Source organism: Oncorhynchus gorbuscha, linkage group LG20, assembly GCF_021184085.1.
Source record: "Oncorhynchus gorbuscha isolate QuinsamMale2020 ecotype Even-year linkage group LG20, OgorEven_v1.0, whole genome shotgun sequence".
NCBI classification, from domain to species: Eukaryota; Metazoa; Chordata; class Actinopteri; order Salmoniformes; family Salmonidae; genus Oncorhynchus; species Oncorhynchus gorbuscha.
In genome coordinates, this window is record NC_060192.1 from 4223631 (window position 1) to 4232709 (window position 9079).

The window sequence follows — 9079 nt, forward strand, 5'->3', positions numbered from 1 at the left end:
GGCATATCAAGAAGCTGATTTAAACAGCATGATCATTACACAGGAGCACCTTGTGCTGGGAACAGTAAAAGATCACTCTAAAATGTGCAGTTTTGTCACACAACATAGATGCCACTGGTCCTTCTGGTATTGAGGGAGTGTGCAATTGGCATGCTGACTGCAGGAATATCCACCAGATCTGTTGCCATGTTAATTTCTCTACCATAAGTAGTTTTAGAGAATTTGGCAGTACATCCTCCCAGTCTCGCAACCGCAGACCGCTTGTAACCACTCCAGCTCAGGACCTCCACATCCGGCTTGTTCTGGATGGTCTGAGAGCAGCCAACCGGACAGCTGATGAAACTATGACGATATCCTGAGGCCCATTGTCGTGCCAATCCTCTACCGCCATCACCTCATGTTTCAGCATGATAATGCACGGCCATGTCGCAAGGACCTGAACACAATTCCAGGAAGCTGAAAATATCCTCATTCTTCCATGGCCTGTCACCCATTTGAAAATGTTTGGGATGCTCTGAATCGGTGTGTTCGACAGCGTGGTCCAGTTTCCGCCAATATCCAGCAGCTTTGTAGCCGTTGAGGAGTGGGACAACATTCCACAGGCCACAGTCAACAGTCTGATCAACTTTATGCGGAGGAGGTGTGTCCTGCAGCATTAGGCAAATGGTGGTCACACCAGATACGGACTGGTTTTCTGATCCAAGCCCCTACTTTTGTTTTTAAAGGTATCTGTGACCAACAGATGTATGTATATCTGTATTCCCAGTCATGTGAAATCCGATTAGGGCCTAATTTATTCATTTAAGTTGACTGATTTCCTCATATGAACTGTAACTCAGGAACATCTTTGGAATTGTTGCATGGTGTGTTTCTATATTTGTTCAGTGTACATAACTGCATTAGTGTTGTTTTTTTAAGAGCTTTTCCTGGTCAGGTGACCCGATAGAATTATTGTTTGACCCAAATATTGGCCTTTTTCATTCCGGTGTGTGATGCAGTCAAACACCGATAGGTTAAAGGTTAGAGGTTGAGGTGTAACAGTCACAGGATGGTGACGGCAGCGACAGAACCAGTCTAGTTTGAACTTGTTGTGCTTCTCAGAGCAGGAAGTTGAGGCTTTGTGTTTTCAAAATAGTAGGTAGACACTTGTAAATAAAGGCAGTGGGTAAACGTAGACTTTTTTTCAGCTCCTCAGACAAAATGAGCTACAGATGAATCTAGCACTTTCACTGCCATTCATTCACATTATTGGTGACTATAATTATGATCATTATGTCATGCTGCACTTATGTGGATCCTGAAATACACGACTTGTTGAATTCATGAAGTTTACTACCCCATTTTCGTTCACCCAGTAACTATGCCACTTGTTAGCCACAGACCATTTTACTACTGTGTCTGTGGGAGGACACGAATGCATTCCTGTCCTTAATGGTCCTCAACACATTTCAGTGAGCTGTCAGAGTACCAATAACAGGTTTGAGTGCATTGCTCGGAACCTTGTCAGAACAATTAATGCACCTGATCCGGCTCCGTCAGAGGCTGTGATTCCGGAGTAATACGTAAGTGTTCTGGAGTAGGATGTACTATATATGGCTGTATCTACATCCCGGTCCCGGCTAGTGGAACCGGATAGGCCACTGGTGTGTCTGTTTTCTATGACATGCATGCCTTACAAGTCTCTCCACCAAGATACTTACTGGAATAACTGGCCCTACCTGCTCTTTGCCCATAGGCCCCTGCCCTCAGTCTGGTCAACATTGAATGTTGTGTTCTCTATCACACAGTTTCGCAAGGCGAAACCTATTTTGCCATTCATCTGAGAGAAAATGTTGCTGTTTTAGAGCTCATTTCCTGCTAATCTAACTACACATTTTGCCATGAGGCTGAGAGAAAATGTTGCAGCTGCAACGAGCTAGCTACGCCAGTGTTGTGAGAGAAATTACAAGATGATATTACAATGCTGTTATTGCATCAAATGGTTGTTTTATGGAATAAGGGGTTGTTACAACGCTCATCTGTGTGTGTTCTACTGAGGATGGGCCTCTGGAAGATTTACGATGTCTTTGGGTGATACCGCATTCCAGAGCATGAGTTAATGTTTCTTTTCTATAAGGTACCAGGGAGAGACGACCCCAGGGCCAGACCCTGGTCTCTACACAATGAGATACTTATAATTCACAGCAGACAGTATCTTTCATACTAATCTTAACCTTGTGACCCACTCCATACATCTGTTGTTTGTCATGTAGCCTGAAGGGGGTGCATCTTGGCTATAAAAGACCTTTGTACTTTTGTCTCGGGCCTCTCAATTCGTCGACCAGCCATCATTAACGTAGAGCGCTCAATCGATTCACTTTATGTGTTGTATTGACCTGCTCCCTTATTAACAAGTGAATAAATATTTAGTTTAAGTATAACTGACTTGTGTGATAAGTTTGTCTCTCCTCATTTGATAATAAAGAAATTAGCCACCACATTTGGCGACGGGGATATTGGTACCGGTGCCCCCTGTATATAGCCTCGTTATTCTTATTGTGTTACTTTTTATTATAACTTTTTTATTTTAGCCTACTTGGTAAATAGTTTCTTCTTCTTGAAGTGCACTGTTGGTTAAGGGCTTGTAAAGTCTACACTGTTGGTTAAGGGCTTGTAAAGTCTACACTGTTGGTTAAGGGCTTGTAAAGTCTACACTGTTGGTTAAGGGCTTGTAAAGTCTACACTGTTGGTTAAGGGCTTGTAAAGTAAAGCATTTCACGGTAAAGTCTACACTGTTGGTTAAGGGCTTGTAAAGTCTACACTGTTGGTTAAGGGCTTGTAAAGTCTACACTGTTGGTTAAGGGCTTGTAAAGTCTACACTGTTGGTTAAGGGCATTTGTAAAGTCTACACTGTTGGTTAAGGGCTTGTTAAGCATTTCAGGTAAAGTCTACACTGTTGGTTAAGGGCTTGTAAAGTAAGCATTTCATAAAGTTACACTGTTGGTTAAGGGCTTGTAAAGTAAGCATTTCACGGTAAAGTCTACACTGTTGGTTAAGGGCTTGTAAAGTAAGCATTTCACGGTAAAGTCTACACTGTTGGTTAAGGGCTTGTAAAGTAAGCATTTCACGGTAAAGTCTACACTGTTGGTTAAGGGCTTGTAAAGTAAGCATTTCACGGTAAAGTCTACACTGTTGGTTAAGGGCTTGTAAAGTAAGCATTTCACGGTAAAGTCTACACTGTTGGTTAAGGGCTTGTAAAGTAAGCATTTCACGGTAAAGTCTACACTGTTGGTTAAGGGCTTGTAAAGTAAGCATTTCACGGTAAAGTCTACACTGTTGGTTAAGGGCTTGTAAAGTAAGCATTTCACGGTAAAGTCTACACTGTTGGTTAAGGGCTTGTAAAGTAAGCATTTCAAGGTAAAGTCTAGACTTGTTGTATTCAGCATTTCAAGGTAAAGTCTACACTTGTTGTATTCAGCATTTCAAGGTAAAGTCTAGACTTGTTGTATTCAGCATTTCAAGGTAAAGTCTAGACTTGTTGTATTCAGCATTTCAAGGTAAAGTCTAGACTTGTTGTATTCAGCATTTCAAGGTAAAGTCTAGACTTGTTGTATTCAGCATTTCAAGGTAAAGTCTAGACTTGTTGTATTCAGCATTTCAAGGTAAAGTCTAGACTTGTATTGTATTCAAGGTAAAGTCATTTCAAGGTAAAGTCTAGACTTGTTGTATTCAGCATTTCAATGTAAAGTCTAGACTTGTTGTATTCAGCATTTCAAGGTAAAGTCTAGACTTGTTGTATTCAGCATTTCAAGGTAAAGTCTAGACTTGTTGTATTCAGCATTTCAAGGTAAAGTCTAGACTTGTTGTATTCAGCATTTCAAGGTAAAGTCTAGACTTGTTGTATTCAGCATTTCAAGGTAAAGTCTAGACTTGTTGTATTCAGCATTTCAAGGTAAAGTCTAGACTTGTTGTATTCAGCATTTCAAGGTAAAGTCTAGACTTGTTGTATTCAGCATTTCAAGGTAAAGTCTACACTTGTTGTATTCAGCATTTCACGGTAAAGTCTAGACGTGTTGTATTCGGCGCATGTGGCAAATGAAGTTTGATTTAATTTGATGTGAATCTTCACTTGGTGAACACTCCTGATGACCCGGGTAAATCGTAGACGAGGGATCCTTCAAACTTGGGATCACAGGGAGACCGCACTTTGGGAACGGAGCAGATGGACCCACCCATGTTTTGAGAGGCAGAGAGGCGAGTGGATGCCACATCTCAAACATAGTTTTTCTTTTTCAAAGAAAGAGGTGAGTGAAACACGCAAAGTGGAGTTTTTAAGAAAAGCCTCTTGTTACGTAGGCTCTGAGTGCGTATTCCTGTGTGAGGGAGCACCTTGGAGGCGTAAACAGGGCCCAGTCAGTGAAGGATGATCTGAGAGTTAGTCGACTCAAAGACACCAATCATTGGTCGGTTGCGGGCCACCTCGAGCTGTCCTGACAATGTGTAAATAAGATACAGACATTTGCATAATAAGATGTCATTTCTCTCACAGTGTCCTCTATGTTTATGTGTACATGCTGTTAGATCAGGCACTGTAGCTATCAGTGGCACCAAGATGAATAGGTTCTTTAAGTGCTAGTGAAAACCATTTGTATCCATGGCAACACAGAGAGAGTGTATTTGTTCTACTTCCCACAGATGGTTGACAGTATAAACAGAGTTCGGTCAAAGCTAGAAAATAATAACACACCAGTAAACGTCCACCAAATGCAATGTACTTCTCATGACTTGCACAACCTCGTACATTATAGATCTCTTCATTTCACAGTAATCACACAACAAGACAATAATATACAATGTTATTGTCCCTGTAAGGGAAGTCTGTTTTGCTTGTACACATACAACAACCCAGAAAGATAACATTTGCCAACATTTAATGTAAAAGTGCAGAGGATAGGTCTGTCAATGTAACTGGGTAGTTCCACGAAATGAGTGCCTTTTGCTTCCCTTTGATATTTTTAAGTAGAAATTGTGCACCAATATTGAATTTTTGAAATCTGTTATATTAATATAGACCACATGGAGAATTCAATAAATCTGATTTTCAATATGAATAAAGACTTGCTAAAGTGCCAAAATTCAGCATTTAGTGCTCCATCTGTGACTTCTAGGAAGATTTTAACCCACTTAACCCCCAAATGTTTTACATTTTCAACATCATTGTAAAGCTCGAGTTATTTTGTTGCTTTGACAAAGTCATTTCTGAAGAGTATTATTTGTGATTAGTGTTTCATTTATGTCTGTCCCTCATTTTAGAGTCAACCCAGTTACACAAGCAAACTGAAATCTCATTTTAATATGGTGAAACTATTCATTTTTAAATATTATTTTCAAAACGAACATTGAAAATCTAATAGTCAACTGGTGTGAAAGCAGGTGAGCTGATTCTACTCTTTTTTTGTTTTGGGCTGTTTGCTGTTGTTTTGTGGTAGAAAACCGACCGGGTCCAGCATAACATGTCAACCCTCTTATCCATAGATAGACAGGCTAGAAATTTACATTACATTTACATTTAAGTCATTTAGCAGACGCTCTTATCCAGAGTGACTTACAAATTGGTGCATTCACCTTATGACATCCAGTGGACCAGTCACTTTACAATAGTGCATCTAAATCTTTTAAGGGGGGGGGGGGGTGAGAAGGTCCAATGGTATCTTCACAAGGTCAATATCAAATCACTTCTGGGTAACCATTAAATACTTTTCTGTGTGCGTTTTCAATTAAAATCGTTTTTTTTTTAAAAACGTTTTTTAGCTTCTTATAGGCAAAGGACAATTTCTCAAGCAAGAATTTTGCTAGGACTGTCAGGGAGAGGTCTAGGTAAGCAAAGAAAAAAAATGAAGATTTGCTGTTATTGGCAGAGAGGTTTAGACATAATTGCATGTGGGGTCTCTATGGGTTTGGAACTCTATTTCTTATTGGTCTATTAACTATTTTACCGCATTGTGATGTCACCATGGACTTAAAAGGGCATTAGCAGCATTTTACAATTTCACAGTATTATTCCAACCTCATATTGTGGAAATAAAGTTTTGACTGCACTGGACCTTTAACAGTAAAATAAAAACAATTGAAGCTTGCATTCAATTGCCCCTCCTTGTTGCACATAAGACGCTTCCATTTCCTCTGTCACAAGAGGATTTATGGCTAATTTAAGATGAAATCGCAACCCTGTTAAGGGCAACCTATTACTTTATTTGGCACTTAATTGGCACTTATTCAAGTCATTTTTTAAATGTTACCTCTTGAAATGGGAAAACTCGTTTTTTATGAAGTTGACCATGTGATTTTTTTCTCCTTTTTTTTTTTTACCAAGTTACGCTTCTCAAAAGGCACCAAATTGGTAGAGCAACCCACACACAGCCTCTAGGATATGTTATGAATCTCTGTGATGCTGTACAGTCAAATTCTGTGGCAGGAGAAAGACTGGTATTCCAAAAAAGGTCCAGTCACCAGGACCACAAATTCAAATTCCATCTTAGAGTACACAAAAAACTATACATACCTTGGCCTAAACATCAGCGCCACAGGTAACTTCCACAAAGCTGTGAACGATCTGAGAGACAAGGCAAGAAGGGCATTCTATGCCATCGAAAGAAACATAAATTTCAACATACCAATTAGGATTTGGCTAAAAAATACTTGAATCAGTCATAGAGCCCATTGCCCTTTATGGTTGTGAGGTCTGAGGTCCGCTCACCAACCAAGACTTCACAAAATGGGACAAACACCAAATTGAGACTCTGCACGCAGAATTCTGCAAAAATATCCTCCGTGTACAACGTAAAACACCAAATAATGCATGCAGAGCAGAATGAGGCCGATACCCACTAATTATCAAAATCCAGAAAAGAGCCATTAAATTCTACAACCACCTAAAAGGAAGCGATTCACAAACCTTCCATAACAAAGCCATCAACTACAGAGAGATGAACCTGGAGAAGAGTCCCCTAAGCAAGCTGGTCCTGGGGCTCTGTTCACAAACACAAACACACCCTACAGAGCCCCAGGACAACAGCACAATTAGACCCAACCAAATCATGAGAAAACAAAAAGATAATTACTTAACACATTGGAAAGAATTAACAAAAAAACAGAGCAAACTAGAATGCTATTTGGCCCTAAACAGAGAGTACACAGCGGCAGAATACCTGACCACTGTGACTGACCCAAAATTAAGGAAAGCTTTGACTATGTACAGACTCAGTGAGCATAGCCTTGCTATTGAGAAAGGCCGTAGGCAGACATGGCTCTCAAGAGAAGACAGGCTATGTGCTCACTGCCCACAAAATGAGGTGGAAACTGAGCTGCACTTCCTAACCTCCTGCCCAATGTATGACCATATTAGAGATACATATTTCCCCCAGATCACACAGATCCACAAAGAATTCGAAAACAAATCCAATTTTGAAAAACTCCCATATCTACTGGGTGAAATTCCACAGTGTGCCATCACAGCAGCAAGATTTGTGACCTGTTGCCACGAGAAAAGGGCAACCAGTGAAGAACAAACACCATTGTAAATACAACCCATATTTATGCTTATTTATTTTATCTTGTGTCCTTTAACTATTTGTACATTGTATATATATATATATATATATATATATCGGAGGACCTAGCCCTAGAACCATATATATATGATATATATGATTTGCTGCTATATATATATAGGACCATATATGCTCCTGCTCCAGTTTCAATACTATTATTCAACCATGCTGGTCATGAACATTTGAACATCTTATATATACCCGGCACAGCCGGAAGAGGACTGGCCACCCCACATATGCTCTCTAATTCTCTCTTTCTTTCTCTCTCTCGGAGGACCTGATAGGACCGTGCCCCAGGACTACCTGACATAATATGACATTTGTAATGTCTTTACTGTTTTGAAACTTCTGTATGTGTAATGTTTACTGTTCATTTTTGTTGTTTTTCACCTTTATATATTCACTTTGTATGTTGTCTACCTCACTTGCTTTGGCAATGTTAACACATGTTTCCCATGCCAATAAAGCCCTTGAATTGAAATTGAATTGAATTGAAAGACTCAAGTTGACGTCACAATTCACATTTGCATTCGATTCAACATAGGTCACCTTGATCAGCTAAGACTTGTGATGCTTCAAATCTGCATTTTATTTCAACTGGTATCCTATTTGAAAGATATGGTGGTCATACTGGTCTTGGCCAGTCAGTTGACTGTTCTTCCCACATACGGCCTCCAGTAACCTCACGTGACAGGGGAAATGGTAGTCTGGGTTTTTATTTTTGGCAATTCACAGAAACAGAAGCTCTTTGCTGCCTTATTAGCTATTGAGACCAAGAAGTCACTTACTTGCGTATGTTTTTTGTTTTGTTTTGTGGAACCCAGGAAGAGTAGCTGCTGCTTCTGCAAAAGCTAACATGGATTCAAATAAGCAAATCAATAAATTGGGTGGTCTGTAAGGGTAAATGATTAACAAATCAGATAGTTGAACATTTCCTCTTTGCTGACCCAATGTTGGTATGAATCTCTCAGTATAGGGATTTATTTATTTATACATGAACGTGTTTTACATGAGGGAATCAGCACGAGCTCACATTTTGTCCTTTGTGTGCTCATGTAAAGCCTGTTTAAATGTTGGTATCTATACGAGTTTCAATATACAATCCACCAGCTACTGAAACACTCCTCCCCATGACACTAGCACACATTCTGCACTGGAAGCACCCGTGGTCGGTTCTTTCCTAATAACGTTTGTGAGGAGTGTTTTGCCGTTCATTCCCTCAGCTGTGCAGCACAGGAGATCTTGACGGGTAAGGTTTGACGTGGACCGAGGGAGAAGTTGTGCCCAACCAACCACTGATCTGGGATCAGATTAACGATGGCGCAATGGACTACAACACTGCATCATCTGCATACAAATGAATATAGATATATATTTTTTTACAGCATTACAAATGTTATTTATATAGATTGCAAACAGTAGTTGGCCAAGTATCGAACCTTGGGGCAGCCCTTTTATGTAACTCAATGACCTCAGATTTGACCACAGCT